The sequence below is a fragment of the Calliphora vicina genome, chromosome 4, assembly GCF_958450345.1.
Source record: "Calliphora vicina chromosome 4, idCalVici1.1, whole genome shotgun sequence".
Lineage (NCBI taxonomy): Eukaryota > Metazoa > Arthropoda > Insecta > Diptera > Calliphoridae > Calliphora > Calliphora vicina.
In genome coordinates, this window is record NC_088783.1 from 104,701,826 (window position 1) to 104,724,394 (window position 22,569).

At 30.9% G+C, this 22,569-nt stretch overlaps 1 protein-coding gene across 1 annotated transcript in view; it reads right to left on the bottom strand.

The window, feature by feature from the left end:
• The window catches only part of e(y)3 (enhancer of yellow 3), a 55,924-nt gene that overhangs the window by 31,885 nt on the left and 1,470 nt on the right, over positions 1-22,569 (bottom strand). The gene's annotated exons all lie outside the window — the stretch shown is intronic.

A 22,569-nucleotide genomic window follows, 5' to 3' on the forward strand; every position in this document is an offset into this window, starting at 1 on the left:
CCAGGTCCCTGGTAAAGATTGACCATCAAAGGATAGCTAGAGTAGGTGTTTAGCAAAAATAGCAAAATTCATGAATGTTTAGGATAGATCTATTAGACAATGACTGAGAATTCTGACAAGTGGGAATATCCTGTCAAGGAAACAACTCTCCTTGACTAATTTGAGTTCATTTCATAATTGACAAACATCTTCGAATTCTAGATCCAATTGGTAAGGGAATCAGTTTTTCGGAAAAAATTTGTCATTAAGTCATATTGTCCTCATATAAGAAACACGTCTAATAACTAATTCCCTCATTGAAAAACAAATGATTGCAGTTATACATTGCAATATAACCCAAAGTTTTACAAAGAAGATAAACAAATTTAATTTCAAATGAAATATCCAAAAGCACTTCTCATCACCTTCTTCACATACATCCCACAGTGCAGCGCACTATTTTAATAATAAACGCCATCAAACAGCTGTTTCTTAAAATTGCTATGGATGAAAGAAAGTATTAAAACAACTTATAGATAGATTTGTCGGTTGGTAGGTCAAAAACTATCCATATGTTGCTGCTGCTGCTGTTGTCTTTAAATTGGCAAAACAAACACAGAAGATGGTAGTATCATTCATATCAACTAAACAACCAACCAGCCAGCTATTAGCTAGACCACTACCAACTAGCTAAATACAACAACAACAACAACAACAAATAATATGAGAGAAATAAAGAATGTCATCATCACCATCTATATAACATCATCATAATCATTGTCATCGTCTTCGTCATTTGTATATTCATGGAGAGAAATTTACCGTATGAGGGAGAGTGTGTACAGCGACGCGTAAAGCTCAAACAATTGTTGCATTCTCGCTCGCATTGTTTTGGTTTCTGGTCGTTCACCTCATGTATATACGACGTCGTCCACAACAACAACAACAAGAGCAGCAGCAAAAACAACTACAGCTGAAATAAATTAAACCAACAAAAAAAAAAAAATACCAGCAAACGACAGGCCACAGTCAAGATTAGCACTTCGACAAGAAAAAACACCTTTAACTCGGAACGCGACCGGCATTAGCATTGCGCTTTAACTAAATATACCAAATGAGTAGAGATACTTAGTACGTACGGACGTCATGCATACATACATAGTTACGTTCCTCTCCTCACTAATGTCAGCTGTGCGAGCAACTAACAACATATGGCATAAAGTAAATATGAAGAAAGTACAAATGTTTTGCATTTCCCGACATTTCGGAATATTTTACAAATAGTGTAACAACAGTATTTATACAGAAATCAATTTAAAGCTACCAAGTGAATATAAAAGTACTAAATTATGTGAAACCTAATAAATGATATGGACGCAAATGATCCTTTAGGCATCGTAGGTTCAAATTTGAAATTTATTGTTTCGGTTGTCAATTGGTTAGAGAGTTTAAAGAAAGAGGTACACGCTCTTCGGCAAGGGCACATCAATTCGTTTTCGACTGGGCAGTGGATCGCACAACACATTACAGGGAATATTCGTTCTTTAGCCGTACTGTCCGTATGTGTAATAAGCTTCCTCCTGAAGTCTTTCCTTTCACTTTCAATATAGGAAAATTTAAATCAAATGTCCACAAACACTACTGCCTCTATTCTCCCTTCCATAACCTATTTTGCCAGTTCCAACACAATGCTTTGCATGAGTAGGAGTAATCCCCTGAGTGCTGGTCCAGGAAAACAAAAAATTATCCTTTTCCAGGTTTAAATTTAAAAATTTAGGCTTTCAGTTATCAATGGGTTAGAGGATTTTTCCTTTCTAAAAAAATGTTTATTGATGTACTAACATACTGCTAATCTCCATATTCAAACTGATCAACCAATATGAATTTAAACAAAGAATTCATTGTCAAATGGTTGGAAATAAATGGGACAACTAAATGTTTTTTAGATCTATTCCGGTTTTGAATTACCCGCTTACGGTTAATTCCCACTTCGTTCTTAATTAATTGGTCGCCTTTAGGAATTAAAATGAAATCGATTCGTTGTCATTTGACTGTCCTTTAGAAAGAACCACTCCAAATGATCACAATTAAATATTTATTATTTGATTTAACTCAATCTTGAATATAGGATCCAAAATGATCATAAATAAGCGTTCTCTAAAATGTTTTGAATTCAAATAATTTGAATATGTTGTAATTTGAAGCGTTTAAGATCAGGATTTAGCGGCAATTAAGATATCCTACAATCGTTCACGATCGACAAATTATAGCTACAGACGAACTGTCAGTACCAATTCAATCAAGCTAATCAACCGTAACAATCGTCAGCATTTGCCCAAAACTCAGATGATCCTGATGTCAATGAACATTTTAGATTAGAATGGTTTAATAGTTTACAAAGTGAAATTACCATTTCCATACTTTTTCAGATTTGACAAGTTTGACTGCTTAAAGTTATTGAAGCATATTACGAAAATGTTTAGAAAATTTTTGGAGCATTCCTTCTTAGCACAAAATGAGAATGTAAAAGAATGTTCTAGAACGGCGTTCGTCTGCCGAAAACATAGCTGCAGCTAGTGAGAATATGGCAGAGACTCGTTATAGCAACTCTTCCCGCAACCATCAAGATCCAGGAATACGAGTAACTGTGATAAGTCTACTACATTCAGACCTTGTGGACCTGTGAAATGACTTTTGAAACCTATAGGATCAGGAGCAACTAAAATACTAACGCCCATTTTCCAATATCTTGTTTTTGTATGAGAACTGTCAATATATCGTGACGAAAAAAAATAACCAGTGACTGAGAAAATGGGCTTTAGCCTATACATTCAGATCTTTGTGGACCTATTGAAGTACCGTCAATTAGTGGTTCAAGCTATATGGTAATTTTCATTGACAATTTTCGCAGAATTACATTGGACTATGGAAATTAAGAATCCTTCCAATTGAATACGTTCTATTATGCAATTCTGGGCTGAAGGAGGAAATTATCCTGAAGAGGTAAGAAAACAAACTTAAACAACCTTAGTTTTTTGGAGCAAAGATAAACTAGGAACATTTTGGACACTCAAAAACTTATTGTTTTTATGATAATAATCGAAAAATTCTAGATAAGTAGAGATGATAATTTTTTTAGAAAACGAATGCTATGATGAAATACCTAATGATCTGATGTTATTCTCGAATATGATTCAGTGGCAGATGTTGATGATCCAGATACAATTACGAACTCTGAAATTCCATGAGTTACAGCATAGTGTAATTATGTAGAAGAACATGAGATATAGTATAATTGGGTACCTGGAACATCTTCGACATCGACTGAATAGACCATCTGCGACCGACTAAATTCAAAAAGAAGAGGCATAGTTTAGGGTCTTCAAAGATCAAAGTATAACTTGGGTACCTGGAACATCACCTGAATGGACCATCTGCTACCGACTGAAAGTTTTAGTTGAAAATGTAACATGGATAATTGAAAAATTAGTCATAATCGACTAAGAGGAAACTTTTTCTCCGGTAGTTAGATATTCCAATCCGTACCCTTAACCAGAAAAGAAAAATTCCTGAAGGATTTCATGAAAAGAAACATGAAATCCAGAGAGAGTGGCCAAATTGACCAAATTTTAAAAAAAGAAGCAAATTATATTATTGGATTTAAAATATCAAGAAATCGAAACAATGGAAAACTTTGAATGTTTTAAAGAAGATAAGAAAGTGATAAAATAAAAAATATACCATATCGATAATGCAATGCAAACTTAGTAACATTGGCCAACATTAAAGCGCAAAGGTTACTTATAAGTACTAAACGATACCAAAATGTCATAATCTAGGGATTCTCTGATGCGAATAGACCTGACAACCTAGATGACAGATAGTCAACTTCTAAATATGTATTTCAGTTTCAAAGGAGTTGTGTTTCTTGGAACTTCAAGAAAAAACAACAGAAGCAAAATATATGGCTCTCTGCAGAGTTAAAATTATATCGTGATTAGTTTAAACTAAAAATCTCAAATCAAAAACTTGTTATAAAACTATGAGAACATTCATCAATGAAGGATGCGAATTGGATGACAGAAAATCAACTTCTGAATATGTATTTATGTTTCAAAGGAGTTGTGTTTCTTAGAACTTCAATATAAAACAACAGAAACAAAATTATATGGCTCTTTGCTGAGTTAAAATTATATCGTGATTTGTTTCAAACTAAAAATCAAAAACTAGTTATAAAAGCATGAGAAAATAATAACGAACATTTTTTTCTATGCTAGTAAAATTAGCCACCAGGAGTTCAGCAGAAAATCAAACATTCTGCTTCAGACAGACCTTGAAAAATCCTAAGAAAATTTCCCATAGGGTAGTTTTAAAGCAAAAACTTACGAACAAAATTAATAACAATATCTCTACCACAAAAAAGTATTCAAGTGGAAACGCAATGTTTAATAATATTAATCACAAAACAATTGTTGTGTTCAAATGACAATTTTATAGGTGAAATCAATGGCACGAATGTCTATGTGTATAGAATTAAAAAAAACTACATACAATTTAAAGTTTGCACAATAATTATTAAACACAAATTTTTAAAATTTAATTAAATGTTAAATATAAAATTTTATGATAGCAAACTAAATTTTGTTTTGAATTTTAATGCGAAAAAATTATTAAAATATTAAATTCTTGATAAGTCATAAAATTTGTGCATTTATCTATGCTTGCTTTCGTTAAAGGGGTATGGAAGTGGGGCCAAAGTGACCTTATGTAGCTAATAATAAGGTAGCAAAACAAAAACTACAATTAAAAACTAAATAATGCACAATTTATTAACAAAATATTTGCCTAAAATAATGAAAATAATTGTTTTTTGGAAATGCAAATAAAATGTGTTGGCTGTAAGTTGGCAAAGAGTAAAAGTGTATGTTACGCACATGAATTTTGGGGTAAATGCAGAGAAAAACACATACAAAACAAATGTAATTATAAAGAAAGACAAAAACTACAGCCATATAACATATACAATTGAACAGAGAACACCAACAACAAGACGCGATAAAAAAAAATTAAAAAAAAAACATCAAAATTAAGACGGTAGTATTGATAATATTATATTTAGGGCTGCCAGATATTTGTGGCAGTAACAAATCTTTAAGAAATCGACTTTGAATGATAAAGTATTACAACGGGCAACTTAGCAGCCTTAGTTCACAAATGACAAAATTCTGAAAAAAGAAATCGATTATGATGCCAGTGATCATGCTGCACTGGAATGATATTACCAGATCGGGATATTACTTATAGCGAAATGTCATTAGTTTCTCTAGCTGGACATAAATATTGATTTGGATACCGCGCGATTTGAATATAGTCTAAAAATGTCTCATATAGATTTATCCAATGAAATGTTGAACAAATTTTATGGAAACGTCCATAATTTGAATCATGTGAAGTATATCATATCTCAGCCATTTGTGGACCGATTTTGCTGATTTTAAATAGGAAACTTCTCGAAAGCATGTCTGACAGAATTATTGAAGATTTGGATCCCGAAGATATCTGGGGTCTTCAGAAAATTGATTTCAACAGACAGAAGACAGACATACAGACAGACATGGCTTAATCGACTACGCTATCTATAAGGATCCAGAATATATATACTTTACTAGCTGTCCCGCCAGACGATGTCCTGCCTAAAATTATATTTAAGGCTAATAACTTTTCTAAAAATAGCAGATATGCAATAATAAATGTTTACTTCGTATGAGAGGTACCACGCCCATTGTACCTACATATATCGGTCAATTTTGAATCTAAACCATCCATGGACCCACTCAAACATACACAAAAAATTTCACCGAAATTGGACCAGCCGTTAAGGAGGAGTTCAATTACTAATTACTGTACAGAAGAATTATATATATAAAGATAGGGTCGGAAAATTATATTGTGGAAATTACAAACGGAATGACAAACTTATATATACCCTTCTCACGAAGGGATAAATTAAAATGTATCATTCACTCAGAACCAAATGTGTTGAATTTCATGTAAAGGTATCATTAGAGGAAAAAAGTACCTGACACCTTTATGTGGAATCAAACACACTCAAGATCAAATGTGTTTAATTTCCTGATTATAGGAAATATAGCATTGTTATAAAAAATTCAAAAGGTACCATTTGAAGAAAAAATAAGTACCATTAGTTCTACATTTTTGGTACCTTAATAGGCCTTGATTCCTTCTTTACTCTGAAGCTTACCAGCTAACTAATATAACTATAAGTTGAATATTGAAATTTATTAAAAAAGTACCATTAGAAGAAAAAGTACCAATATTCATTTTGACAAAAGATATGCCTCAAACATCTCTAATCTGAGTTCATGTGCTCAAGAAAATATATGTTTTAACAAAAGTACCAAACTGTTTACCCGGATTTGCTACAAATCAAATAAAACCACATTCGTTAACTTTTTATGACTATAAGAACAAGAATGTATTGGAAATTGGCTTAGTAATTTTTAATAAAATGTATTTTCCCGCTTTTCCCCTTAAGGGTTCGAATTTCCAAAAAGTATCAAATTTGTATTTGGTATGTATTTTTACCCCCTTATTCATAATCAATTTTTAATTTTATAAAAGCTTTATAAAACAAAATTTCCATTCAAAATTTGTCTTATAAACATGTAGTAAATTTAAAAATTTATTATGAATAAGGCCTTTAGTTTTTACCCGTTTTCTTTCCTAAGTGTTCGAATTTCAAAAAAGTACGAATATGAATTGTATTGTATTTTCAGAACCAAATCTATTATTCAGTCCAATCACCAATAAACCGAAACTTTAAAATTTTAATCGATGGATAGATTTTAGGATATTATAGCAGAATATAGAATATATGAGCAGAGAGCCTCATTTTTGAGGCTCTCTGCTCATATATTAATTTTTGTGCTTTTGGTTATGCAATTTGATCTTCAATTATGTTTATGACTGGCAAATGTCTTCATCTTTTCCACCACCTTTTGCTATTATGCAGCCCAGGTAGGTGAAGTTTTCTACAACTTTGTTTATACGCTGTATTAAATCATTTTTACTATTTATTCTTAAGCTTTTGTTCTTTCTCGAATATATTTTAAGATCGCCTTAGCTCCTTCTTCAACTCGATCGTCAAGTTTTGCCTGCATATCACTAATATAATGCCTATAAATAATATAATCAAATGTCATCAGCATAGTATATATCTTCTAGCATAGTATACAGTCTCCAGATTATTCCTTTATGTGATTCTGCGATCTTCTTTAGTATTTCATCAAGCAGACTTGTTTAATCCCTCTCGAGACAAGACTGCAGTGTCTGAAGAATAACGCGATGCATTTGGAAGAGAATGCATCGCTATACATCGTACATTGATCGTATTAATCCGCTATTCTGACACCTTATAAATAAGTAGATCATTTCATATAGCTTTTAAGTTGAACATTGTCGAATGCTTTTTCAAAGTCTACACGCAGAGAAAAGACATGGTTGTGGTAACCATAAACTAAGAGCAACATATTATGATCAGATTTTTGCTTGTAGTCCAAAACATATTATGATCATTATTAGTATCATAAAATATCATAATATGTTCTGAAATAATCAAATTATGATAAAAATCAATCATAATATGTTTTGAAATAATCATAATATGATATAAATCAATCATAATATGACCCAAAGTCATCATATTTATGACCCAATTAAATCATATTATGATACAATTAAATCATATTATGATCCAAAATAATCATATTATTATTAAAATTTATTTTTGGAAATACAAAATTTTAATAGCTTTTAGTTTTAAAGTACTAAATTCACAATTAAAATATTATTGATTAAATCAAATTTATTGTTATTCGCTCTAGGAAAGTTAAAGATAATATACAAATAAAACTATAGAGCGAATGGGAATTACAGACACTCAAAATTTACATGTAAAAATAACATAGCTTAGACAAACACCAACACTCACAAATGGTGGGAAAACAGACTATTAAAAGTAAACAAATTTTGTTTGCATGTTAAACATATTATGACTACATTTATTATTATTTAGTTGTTGTAAACATATTCTGTTAACATCTTAAACATATTATGACTACGAGTATATAAACTTAACATTTAATGGTTGTACATAAAAATAATATGTTTACCTAATTATCATTATTTAGTTGTTCGAAAACCATATTCATATTTATAATTGCGATGAAAATATAAACGTTTACAGTAACTATAATATTGTTGAAATTAAATTAAAACAATAATTATATGTTTACGACAACAATATATTGTTACAGAGAACATAGTATAGTTGTCGTAACCATGTCCAACCATGTTTTTTCTCTGCGTGTACGAACAGAAGATATATTGCCTCACTACAATTGAGGAGCCGCAGAAAATTTTGGGAAGTTGATTCTTCTAGAAGATTTCAAACCAAATATTATAAAAAATACCAAAAAATCAATTTGTAAAAAAATTCGAAAAATTTAGAGCGCATTGTAGTAGGTTTTCTTTTAAAATATTAAGGTTAGTGTTTATAAACCGGTTAACCGGTTAACCGAAAAACCGGTTTTTCTTCGAAATCTCGGTTTTTTGCGAACCGGTTAATTTAAAATGTTGATTTTCGGTTAACCGGTTTATCCGGTTTTTATCACTCGGTTAACCGGTTTTTAAAATTTGGGACTAAAATTAATAAATCTCACGTTTTTGTTCATTTTTAATATTTATTGTATACACATTATTGGTCTTATTTGAAACCTAAACTGCTGATTTACAATACAAACCTCTTTAGATTAATATTTTTAAGAATTACAATGATTCTAATTAGTAGAGGACGATGAGTTTACTTTAAAACTTTTTCAGAATAAATTTCACATAATGAAACCATTCAAAATTAAAATTAAATTCCGCATAATTCTATAAGTTTTGGCTAAATCTTACTAATGATTCATTAAAAACTTAGTGATGATTTTACCAAACGTTAAATTGAATTCGAAGTACATACCTTCTTGCAAAAAATTTGACCTCATTAGCTTTTCAGAAATATTTATGAAATCTGAAATGGAGTTTTTTTATAATGACAAATAATCGCAGCTAAGAGGGAGTGCGTTTGCATCTTATATGTCGTTTTTTGAGACTTGTAACATTTCATATCAGAAAGTTGAGGTGATAATAAATTTCAAAATTATCAAATATTTAATCAAAAAAGTGATTTACATTTTTTGGTTGAAATTTAATGAATAAACCAATAATTTAAACAAGTATTATATATTTAGTAACATATTTATACTCAATTCCATTTGACTGAGATAATAATTTTGAAATTTTTACAAAATAAATGGACTTAGCACTTTTGTATATTTATAGATATTTAATATTAACCATTCCTGACTAGTAAATATTAAAAAGTTTTCAAGCTCTATATACTTTATTGGACATTTCATGTTTTCTACACATATATGACGGTTAACCGGTTTAACCGGTTTTTTCGATGTCGGTTAACCGAAAAACCGGTTTTTTAAAAAAGGCCAATTTTCGGTTAACCGACAAACCGGTTTTTTAAAAAGTCGGTTTTTTATAAACACTAATTAAGGTACACTGTTTTGTCCATTGAACCGTTGATGAAAACTAAGTTTCCTACATCAGATGCAGCCATACAACCCCACAACATGACACCTCCTCCACCATGTTTGACAGTGTTTACTACATTGTTCTTTTCCAATTCAGTGTTTGGCCTTCTCCAAACTGTTACTCTGCCTTTTTTAATTTTTTTTTTTGGTCAAAAGAAAGCTTAGGTCTTTTCCTTTAAGACATATTTTGTCGCTTAAAGGGATGTGAGCGGGATATCTATCAAACCTTGGTGCAAATTTCATCCCCATCGGAAGACATCGATTTCAAAAGTTGGTTCACTTGACATGAAATGCCCCATATACTATATGGGGTATATTGTTATTTGGAAATTACAAAAGGAATGACAAAAACGTATTTTGGGAACCTCGTTGTGAAAATACTATTCGACATATTCATAAAATTATCATATTTTAATTAAAATAATTCCAAATTTAGCTCAAACATTTGTAAAATTGTCAATATATTATTATTTTGCCACTTAAAATCGTCGAATTGATGATAAATCGTCAAATCTGGCAATAGAAAAAACAACATTGCACATAAAATACTCAATACACTCTCTTACACAAACACTCACACACATAAATATTCATACTCACATAAAATACAAACACATTGACTTAATACACAATTATTGTTGTTTTTGTTTTTTTTTGTTATGAGTGTATGTATGTTTGTTTTTTTTCAGTGCAGGTTATTAAATACATTTAAAGAAAGAATAAAAAAAAAATACAGAAAAAAACACAAAAAAGAAATATTTTTCATACGACACAATACGAGACGGGACCCCATATAATAAGCGAGACATGAGGCCATACAATAAATACAACTCGTACTAAACTCATCATCGAAAAACCAAAAAGTAGAGTATAGAAACGGCTGCTTATTTGAATTAATTTTTATACACACAATTTTACTTTATTTTATTTCTATTCTTTTGTTTTACTTTTCTTTTTTTGCTTACTAAAAGCTGGCCCGTGCTGTTTAGCTCTGCTAGTTTCACAACGTCGTATTTTTATACGCACGCTAAAACTTTGCTTGTTTGCCGTAGTTTTTAACTGAAATACCAGCGCGTACGTTGACAAAAATTGCAATTTTCAATTCATTGGTAGTGTAGCGTAACGCCGAGATATCAACACGAATTTTAGTTAATCGAATTCTAGTGATTTTTACACAAATTTCACGTTACTCGATAAATGTCTATGCCAACGAACCGAACGAACGAATACGAATGAAAGAGACAATGAAAAAATGTTTTTGTAGCGAAAAATTACAACAACAAAAAACGCACAAAACATCGACACTCGCACACAATGTCGTCGTTGTCGTAGTCGTATAGTGGTGCAGGAAAAAAAACAAGCAACTGAGAGATACACATGAAATGAGAGCAACGAAAAATAAAACTAAAACAAAGAACGGAGTAATGAATGGGTAGAAAAAGGGAAAAACAATACAGTGCGTAATAAAATTATAACCATTTATGGGGAACTCAAATTTCGCACATTTATTTCAAGAGATTTTTGGATTTTTCATTTCAATCGAACCTTAAAGAAATTTGAGCTGGTTTGGTGTTTTGTGAGTAACGGTAGCCTTGCAAACTTACCAAAAATTAGGTTAAAATAATATTTAATCGCTACTAATTTGTTTTAATAATAAGTTGGAGATCCTTAATTTTGAATTACAAGAAAATACAGTCCAATATTAGTTCAATATTATTTTAAAGAAAATTGAGATAGATTTCATTCAGTTCGTGTTTATGCTTACATTCTGGTCACAATGCCGTAAAATTGATGGCTGGATAGTTCAACTCAGGAATATTATCATTCAGTGAACCACGATTTTGATTATTTTGAAACGTTAATTTCATCCATAAATGAAATGAGAGTATCTTCTAAAAGTCCATTATAAATTGTACTCTTAATTTTTGTTAAACATAATATTTTAAACCACAGTGTCTAGTGAATAATCCAGTAAGTATCCTCAAGTCAGTCTTTCCGAGAGAAAGCAACGACTGGGATCTACGTCTGAATAGGGTAATGAATCGTTTGAACTGCCTTAGTCCTGGTAAATTACCCCAAAATCGGTCAAATTCCGATTCAACCCAAGAACGAATACGTTGCATATTGTACCACGTGGTATACAAAGAACGGTTCATAAACGATCGTCGTGCGTTCCTGTTGGCAAGACAATCAGCGCGTTCATTGCCAACATGACCTTCATGGCCAGCTACACAGCACAATGTGAGTTCATTCAAGGATATCCATAACTACACCAGACCTCACTTCATATGATGATAATGCTCTAAGAGCAGCCTGATTGCCAGACAACAAATATTTTAGTATTCCTTAATTTCCTTCTTAAACATTCATTGAAGCATATAAGGATGACCATGGGGTACCCCTTTGAAAATTGGGCCCATAAATACCAGCCCCAGTGTCACCATTAGCCTGTTGGGAACCATCAATAAACCACACTTGATTGGAATTATTCTGCCACCATGTCAGATTTAACAACTCGTCCCTTTCAGGTACAAGAACCCCAAACTTCCTATGTAACACCAAAGTTGGTGACATATAGGCTGATACTGCAATAAGATACCTAGAATACGCATGTGCCCAACCAGATCACCCGGTATTACACAGGATATCCCCGGTAATCTGGATGCACTCTTAAAGACCTCCTCCATTACCAATATATGTAAGGGTGGGATGCGTAGAATTGCACCCAGAGCGTGAGTGGGATAGGTCCTCATGGACCCAGTAATAGAGATACAGATGACGCGAGAGACCTTATCAAGTAATGTTCATGCAGTCATCAGTTCCACTTTTTTCCACCATGCCAAAACAGCATATGTTATTATTGGCCTTATAACTGTAACAAAATACCGTAGATTTGCCTTATTGTAATATGTAATATTCATCTATAAATAAGATAAGATAGCCTTCTAAAAGTATACTATCATTCTTTTTCTAACAGCAGAAAAAACTGTCCAAACCATAACACTCTCTCCACCGAAATTGCGTTTCGACAATCAATACTAATCGACCTCAAATTCGATTGCATTTATAAGAATATTCATGAGCCATCTCGAGTCAGAAGTGATTTTGTTTCCACTATATGACTCCTTAAAAATTTACAATACCCCATTTTGAGGTTATCCTTACAAAGATTCCAGTTTTTTTTTTTTCATTTTAAAGTAGTGAATATTTTATTTAGCGGTCTAATTTCATTTATTGGGTACATATTTAGTTCAAAGCCCCACACAACCCAAATTTATTCATAACTATCCTTACAAAGTCGCCGAGAACTTTTTTTATTTTTGCATCCTTTTAAAGCAGAACCTATATTCTTTAGAGCATCAAAGCATCATTTAAACCTTCTCGAGTCAGAAGATATTCAGTTTCGAATATATATTGCCTTGAAAATTTACAATAACCTCAAAATTTAACCATAAATGTCCTAAGGAAGATGCCAATAACTTTTAAAGTCTACATCATATTATATGTATCTTTTTTATTTTCAAGTGTAGAATATATTGTTTAGGGATCAAAGGTAATTTTTAGGTAGTTCAAAGGCCCATATAAACCTTCTTGAGTAAGAAGCCATTAAGTTTCCACTATTTAAACACGTTAGGTTTGAAAAATATGTCAGATATATTTTCCCAATCATTAATTATCAACTGTTATTTCGGTCAAAATGGTCACTGATTCTTTTGTATGCAAATAAATCGGGGCACCAAATAAATGGGATAAATTGACCAGTCGATAGTGTGCTAGTCTATTAATCTGAGGGTTACGGGTTCGATTACCGTCAGAGACTCTGGGTATATCTGCAGACAAGCAAAACGTTTCGCAGTTTGTGTTTGTTTAAAAAATAAAACAATTCGGTAAAGACCTTCATCATCCATCACACCTGTTGTATGAAACTTTTGTAATTGCAGACTTTTCACAACTTCCGAGTCATGATTTTTATTTGGCTGATGGACGAAGAAAAAAAACAAAATTTCCCAAGAAATTTCTTGTGTGGCAAGCCATTTGCAGTTGTAACAAAAGCAGCCAATCATTTGTGACATCAGGCACGATAAATAACAGAAATATATATTACGGAGTGACTACAAAAACGGCCAGATTTGGAATTCAAACAATATTGTCAATTTCAACCAACTGTTCAAAACTTCTAAAAAAAAAAGAATTACAGAACGCAGGAAAGGTATCCAAGTTCATGTCCGATTTTAAGCGTAAGTGGACCTCCTCGTCCAAAAAGGTAACTGAGAAGCGTTCCCGCAACGAGAATTTTTAATGAGAATTTTTATATTGAACGGTTTAAGTTTTATTTAACTTAAAAGTTCGTCTCTAATTCGACTTAATGCAGATCATCGTCTATTTAGGTTCAGAATATCCTTTGTATTCTTTTGGTTTGGGTTTACCCATTGAAATGTCGGTGTGAGCACATATTCGTCTGTTCTTCTTTCTTAACATAGTCTACGTAATAACTGACGTAATTCTTCGTAAAATCTGCCTAAAGGGGCATTCATATACACAGTTTAAATTAATGTGTATCCGAATTTCGGTCACTTCCAGTTTTGAAGTCGCCTTGCCTTATTTATGAAAGTCTATAAAATAAATAGTGTTGCTAGAATGCGAAGAAACAGAAGTTAAATTTGCTTAAAAACGTTGGCAAACTCTACAATTGATGTCCTATGTTAATTTTTAATATTTGCCTGACCAATCGATTCATAATTACTTTCTGACGCGATTTCAAAGTTATGATTATAGCAACATAAAAAGCCAAAAGGTGCTACGTAAACTACAACATTGATTCTGAAGTAAAAATTACTACGATTACAATTTCCTTAAACTTTACTAATCCTACGTATCAAAAGGTTAACTTATGTTAGCTTTAAATAAATATCAGTACATTCATGCGAAATTCAAGTTTATGATTTCTATATAAGTTTCAATAAATAAATATCAAATTAATACTAGTAGCGTTCTACATTTGCCACTCACTGTACGTACCTACAAATTGCCTCTTCACAATCACAATGAAATGGAAACCAAAAATACAAAATGAGGTATTCAGAAAAGAGAACAACCTAAAAACCAAATCAAACAATAAAGAGAGAAACACACGAACATCAGATACGAACTGTGAACAGAATGTATTCGTGTACACTTGGTTGGAAACATCCACCAGATACTTTTTTAGTTCAGCTAAATAGTTGTTGGTTTCACTACATTTTCACCACTCTAAGCGAACGTACGTACGTACGTATGGGTAGAATTAAAACAACGAAAAAGACAATGACGAGACTACGACGACTTAATAACTGGTCTGGTTTGGTGTCTCGGCATAAATGCTCTTTTTTTATATTTCGTTTGTTGTATTTATTTCATTTATTTGTTTGTACATACGTACGTATGTTTCTTGAAGCAAAAAAAAAACAATAAATATGACGATTCGTTTTTATACGAATATTTTTTTTCTTGGCATGTTGTTTTTTTGTTTTTACAAAATAAACATACATACACATGTAATTGTGGTATAACGAATGAAGGCAATGAAAAGCAATAAAAAAAAACAAAAATATTAATAAAATAATTACAACAACATTGTAAAACACAAACAATATTGTTGTATTTATTTAATTTTATTATTTTTTTTTTGCACTTGTGTTGCATACAAAGTATATAAATGTTTAAACAACGATAATATTCACACAAAAAATACTTTTTCAGTGTGTATAAAGTAATAAATTCATGAGAGCAATAAGAAGAGAGTCAATGTAAAATTGTTTTTGCTGTTATTCTTTTCTATTTCTAATTTATTGTACAATAATTTTGGATTTAGTTGAACATTCTATTAGAGCACCTTTATGGAATTATTGTATTGAATTAATTCATAATAATGTAATTGTTAAGGGAATTTTTGACGACAATTCTATAGATGCTAGTTAAGACATCAAAACACATGGCTTTATAAACTACATAACTACTTTGACATGGTTAGATGTTAAGTAGAAGACGAAGATAGAAAAAGAAAATATTGTTTGAAGATAGAACAAATAAGGTTTGTTGTTAGATGTATGAATTGTTGATTGGGTTAAAATTTGAGCTTCCAATTTGTGATCAAACGACTTTTTCACACCCAGAGTAATAAAATTTAAATGTTTTATTAAACAATTCCCTTATTCACACATTTATCTATAGAAATCAGTTACAGTCACACAAAAACTTTTCTATACAAAAACACTGTCATACAAAAATCTGCCTATAGAAAAATCTATTATTCACAAATACGTCTATAGAAACACTGTTATACCCAAATTTCTCTATAGAAAAAAAGTTATAGCCTTATTTTTAAAATTGTTATACACAAATATTTCTACAGACAAAACGGTTATACACACATTTTTCTATATACAGTGAGACCTAGGATGATCCATAATGATCGGGACCGGTTCCATTCTGTCCGTCTGTCTGTTGAAATCAACTTTCCGAAGCCCCCAAATAACTTACATACACGATTCATACATCAATATCACGGGAATTCTTCCGGCTCGGTTGCTATTTAAAATCGGTCCACAAATAGCTGAGATATAAGGAAAATACCAGGTCAATCTCGATTTTTGACCTATGTTTGACATAAATCTGCACTACTAAGTCATAAATATAGACAATATGGATATCTAATGATAGATATTATAAAATACCTTTGCAAGGACGTATATAAGACCATAGTAAGTTGGACCTACAATGGGTCAAAATCGGAAAAAAATATTTAATTTTTCCACAAAAATTGTGGCAGCTATATAATCAGCAGTTAATTTTTCTCCAGCAGCACATTAAGTTTGTGAATACCATGTCGCTTTTTTGTTTAATTTTGAGTGGAATATTTTATCCTTTTCCTTCACTATTAATCCAGAAATTGGAGTACCTTTAAATCGTTCCTTCCATTTGGTTCTACAGTTAATTGATATTGCTGGTTAATCGAATCACGGATAATCGACGACTAACTGTAAAATTTTTCTGTAAAAAAACTGTTATACATAAATTTTTCTGTAAAAAAAACTGTTATAAAAGTTTTCTATATTAAAAACTATTATGTATGTATATGGGGGATTCCATATCAAGTGAACCAACTTTTGAAATCAATGTCTTCCGATTGGGATGAAATTTGCAGCAAGGTTAGTCCTATTGGATAGTAATGCAGACACAAGGTCTTAAAGAAAAAGACCTATGCTTTCTTTTTTTCTTTGATACAAACGGCCCATTTTGAAAAGAAGTCAAAAAATTGTTGATTTTGGAAAAAAAATTATATCTAAACTATTTGGACACAATAGGTAATAAGCAGGGAAACCAAAATATGCAAATGCATGTTTTTTCTGGTGAGTCTAATGAGCAAATGGATAAGATATTTAGACGTTTCAGAACTATTTAAGATTTTTGGCATCGATTTGTTAGTGCATATTTTTGCATATTTTACCCTTAAATGCATATTTTTGCATATATTTGTTTTAAGAGCATATTTATGTCATATTTTTGCGTTTTTAGAGCATATTTTAATGTTTAATAGCATATTTTGACTTTATCAAAAACAAATTTTATCTTACTTATTGTTCGCTGTTGTGCTACAGGTTTTTACTTCCTTTGTTTAAAATTAAAAATTGAAAAATATATTGCTTTTTTTTAATATAAAATATTTTAATAATAACGCCATCTAAATATCAAATTTTAGTTCTAATTCAAACTTAACCGTTCTAACTGCTAAAGAAATATTGTCTTTTAAATTTGCTCCTATAACATCAGTTGATGTCGAAAGAAAATTTTCTATGTATAAAAATGTTTTCAGATCCTATAGACAACCATTTTTATTTGAAAATTTAAGTCAATATTTTGTAATTTATTGCAATAATAACCTTAATTGAAGAAGTGACTTTATATTTATATAAAATATAATCAAAAAATACCTCTCGATGCCTTTTCATAGCTTATTGTTTTTATGTTGTATTTATTTTTTGCTATACTTGTTTTAGTTCATGTTATTTTTGTTTATTTTATGTTACTTTACCTTTTTAGAAATTAATTGTATTGATTTTGTTTAAATAAAAGTATATTTTTTGGTTAAAAATTATGTAAAAGTTTGTTTTTTTAAGAGCATATTTTTTAAATTTTAAGATCATATTTTAAAGTTTTTACTGCATATTTAAAGCGCCTAAAACGCCTTTTTTAGAGCATATTTCCGGTTTCCCTGGTAATAAGTTACATGGATGAGAAGAAACACCTGTTTGGTCAAAATATAAAATTTAGAGAGTTCTTGACCAAAGTTGTTGAAAAACAAGTCAGAGAGCCATATTCAGCTGTGTCGAATCTTATATACCCTTCACCAAATTATACTTCAAAATAAAAATTTTAAATATTTTTAGGTAAACAAAATTAATTTTTTTCCAGTTGTTTTTTTTAATTTTTTGTAAAAAAAAATTGTTCGAATTGTTATTTTAATTTTTTTAAATTTATTTTTTTTAAATTTATTTTTTTTTTTTTTTGGAAATTTAAATTTTTTTTAAACTTAATTTTTTTTTTTAATTTAAAAATTTTTTTTGGTGAAATTTTTTTTCCGATTTTGACCCATTGTAGGTCCAATTGACTATGGTCTTATATACGTCGTTGCAAAGGTCTTTGAAATATCTATCATTAGATATTCATATTGTCTATATTAATGACTTAGTAATCCAGATTCGAGGTTGTCCTGGTTTTTTCCTCATATCTCAGCCATTTGTAGACCGATTTTGCTGATTTTAAATATGAAACTTCTCGAAAGCATGTCTAACAGAATTATTGAAGATTTGGATCCCGAAAATATCTGGGGTCATCAGAAAATTGATTTCAGCAGACAGGCGGACATGGCTTAATCGACTCCGCTATCTCACCTTCTCACGAAGGTAAAGTGTATAAAAAGGACTAAAATTGGTGCAAATTTCAACATCCCGTTCGGAAGACATCGATTTCAAAAATTGGATCACTTGTCATGCAATAGTATCTAAAAAGTTACAATCATATCAACTTGTCTATGCCTGCTCAATTGACTTTTGTCAAACAAAATCAGAATTAACCATTATTAGTTGCTTTAAGCCGTATCATTGTGGCAACTGGTTGTAAGTTTACGTTATTTAGTTTTGTGATGATATGCATAGATTCATGGTTTGTCAATGTTAATATAAATTTTTGTAAATTTGTGGTAGGCCTGGAAATTTGACCAAGTCCCTGTATACCTTAATTCTTGAAATAAATTACAACTGATTTTGGGCGAATTTCCAAAATGATTGCAAGATCCAATCTTCACCAAAAGTCGAGGAATTAATCGGCAGAATACTATACCACAACAAAAACATCAGTTACAATACTCTTAGGGCAGTTTTCTCATTAGGTGATTATCTTTTTTCCCAATGAAAAACTGCAGATTAAAGAAATTTGGTTTTCTCAATGTCTCATTTGCTTCTATTCTGTCGCGAAGCTAACCCGACCTCATCTGCCAATTATTTATTTATCGTACAGATAAATTCAATCAGCTGACTGCTGTTCATAGTTTGTATGTGTTTGTGTTTTTGTAAACGAAATTAAATAGATTTTATAAAAAAAAAGTTTAATAGAGGAATTAACATTAATTTGATGGAGGATGAACACGAAGAACATGAGTTCCAAGTGAATGCTGAAAAATTTTATCATGCCAGGCCTAACTACCTGGCAGACATGGAGGATAATGAATATTTCAAAAGATTCCGGCTGTCGATAGCCACGTTAAACAGCTGATTTATGTAAACATGTTTTCAATTGAAGGCAGGGTTCCCAACTTTCACATCTATATTGAGAGGTATTGCCAACTGAAAATAATCTTTTTTGTCGGTATATTGAGAAAAACAAAATTGTTAACGGACAGTTTATCGGCCTAATAAATTTATGTCGACATTTAGTAACAGGCAGTTTGTCGATACATTGAGAAAACGGGCCTTAGTATTGTAATAAGATTAAAAACAAGAGTTAGGGCTGAATTATTTGTCTAACTAACGTTGTAGTGATTGTCTTTCCTTATAGCGAGTAATTATTAATTTATCAATTGATTTATCGTTCTACGACAAATTATCCTCTTTAACTCTCTTGAGCATCTCTCAACTTTATATGTTTTGAAAAACCTAAATGTACCTTATCAGCCCATAATTTTACTTTTATACACCCATATTATTCTCTATCTATTTCGTCACCTCAATCAAGTTCTCGATTTCATTTCGTGCATCGCAACTGTGCCCATAATCCTCTGAACCTCTGCTAAACTGTTCCGTTTAAAAATGTACATTAGGGGTACAAGTTTATCTATTATGGAAAATTTAAGCAAATTCTTTGTATCTTCCATCCGAAAATATTAGAATTTTGATTTACACACAGATAGTAAATATGTTTTGTGTTGACAGCTTAAGCTTAAAAGCATTAAATAATCGGAACTATAATTGAATGGAATGACAATCACTTATGGACAAGAGTAAAAAACGTTAATTAAACAGTGAAAATGGTTGTTTATCAAAACGTAATTTCTACTATAAAATTAATTCTAATACAGGCGATAAAAACATATCCTTGCCACTGTGAAATGGATTTAATCGTGGTCGAGGCCTCCGCCTCTTCCTCTATGTGACAACTTCTACAAAAGTCGCGAAATGAAATATTCAATCCCATCGCCTGCAATACGAACTAGTAGCTTTCAGTGCTCACTGTTAGTAGATGTCACAGTTGAACAAGAGGAATATTCGTCACAGCAATCGATCGAAGACTATTCTATTTTGGCCATATTTCCCTTGCCGTCCTAGAAGTAGTCTCTTATCTAGTCATAACAGTAGAGTCTATTTAGAATCATACCTTTACACCATGGAAGCGGTACACTGACAAATGGATTAATTTCCGCTTCTAATGCCCGTAACTTCAACAAATAGATATCTACGGTGTAAAATACCCAGCAGATAAATTTAACTAAAAGGTAACTTGACATTAATTTCAAATCAATATCTACGGGTAAAAATTACCAAATATTTTTACTCCATAAGTAACTAAGCTCTGATAGATATCTATTTGTTAAAATTATGGGCATAAGAGCAGTACACCTTGGTGCCCAAGTATTTAGTAATGTCCATGTGTTGAATGTCTCGTCATCTCGTTGAGATATGGCTTGCATTCCAGGTCCAAGTTGGATGTTGTGAAGACACCCCTAATAGATTTCAGGAGTGGCTGACTATAAGTATAGATCGAATATCAGCTGCGTATATTCGATAAAACAAATTGACGGCCCTTTTTAGAGTAGAAATGTAAGCCTGCAAGGCACTACATTTGTCCGGAAGTCTAAGATACACTCCTACCTGTTTAGATGGCTAGATCGACTTCGCTATCTATAACGATCCAAAATATATTTACTTTGTGGGGTCGCAAATTAAAAGTGTAGAAATTGCTACTCATGGCGAAGGGTATAAAAATATTTGTATAATAGTGCTATTTATAAGCCATAAATGTAATAACAAATAAATGCATTCTTAACAATTGCCTATCAGCATCGACATTTTAAGATTAAAATGAAAAACAAATTGTTCTTATTCATTATCCATCAACATCGCTTTGTTGAGAATTAAAAGCAAATAATTATATTGTTTTCTAATATATTTCTTTTATCTCAACATGAAGAGAAACGTTTAATGTTATAAGCTAAACAAAGTGTTAAAGAGTAAAAGGGGTAAATGTTGGCAAGCTATGTTAATTATCGAGCTTAATTAGCTGTTACAATAATGTATGCCAGCAAAATATCTAATCTTTACTCTAAGCAAATATAAATATGTTGTATGTGTCTAAAAAACTTAAATATCTACAGTCAGAGCTTCAAATTAATTAAATCAATTTAAATCAATCCACTAAAATCTTAATTTCGAAATAAAAATTTCAGCAAATCATTACCAACATAACAAATTCTTTAGCTTATTTCAAATGCTTTTATTTGAATAAAATTCATTCATTATTGAATTAATTCAATCTTTAAATTATTCAATTTTTGTTAATTCAAATAGTATATAGGCAAGCTTCTAGGATTTATCAGGGGAATACGCCGGCTTTATACTTTATATTTTCACCTCACTACTTTATTTTAAGTTATTTTCTTTCTAACTAGGTCTTTTCCTGAAGGGTTCACAGTGGATCCAAAGGTCTCCAAGAAGAAGTGTATTCAACAGTACATACACCACACCTTCTAATCTAATCTATTTCAAATATATTACAAACTGAATGAAAATAATTTTTCTTCAGTCAGTTTTGTGTAGCTTTTATTCACTTGTAAAATGAAAAAAAAAATTGTCTAAAGCCGTTTTGATAGATTATAATAAATGAAATTTGAATTTTAAATGGATTTGAATTAAAGAAAACGAGAATGATTCCACAAGGAATTTATTCTATAAAAAATTAATTCTCAAACTAATGAATACAATGCGTTTGAAGTACTAAGAAATTAGGCCTATGAATTAATTCCCTAATAATTTCATTAACGGAATGATAAAGAAATAAAATTCAATTTGATTTTTAAAATTGAATTAAGAATTAATTCTTTCGAACCTTTGCGTACATCACATACTTGTAATGTAAATATTTTCTTACATGTTTCAAATATTTCTTAATAATTAAATAATTTTTGTTTTGCTTTGTTTTTCTGCTTTACATTTTGCAATATTTATAGATATTGTTCATGTATAAATTTCCATGACCTATTCCCCGCTATTTTCGCTTTTATTTTATTTAATTTTTTTTTTATTCATTGAGTAAGTGGCGAGGGAATTCCCGTTTGTATTGATTCTTTGGTGGGCTAAAGTTTATTCATCTTTTATTTGTCTTTGCCGTTATT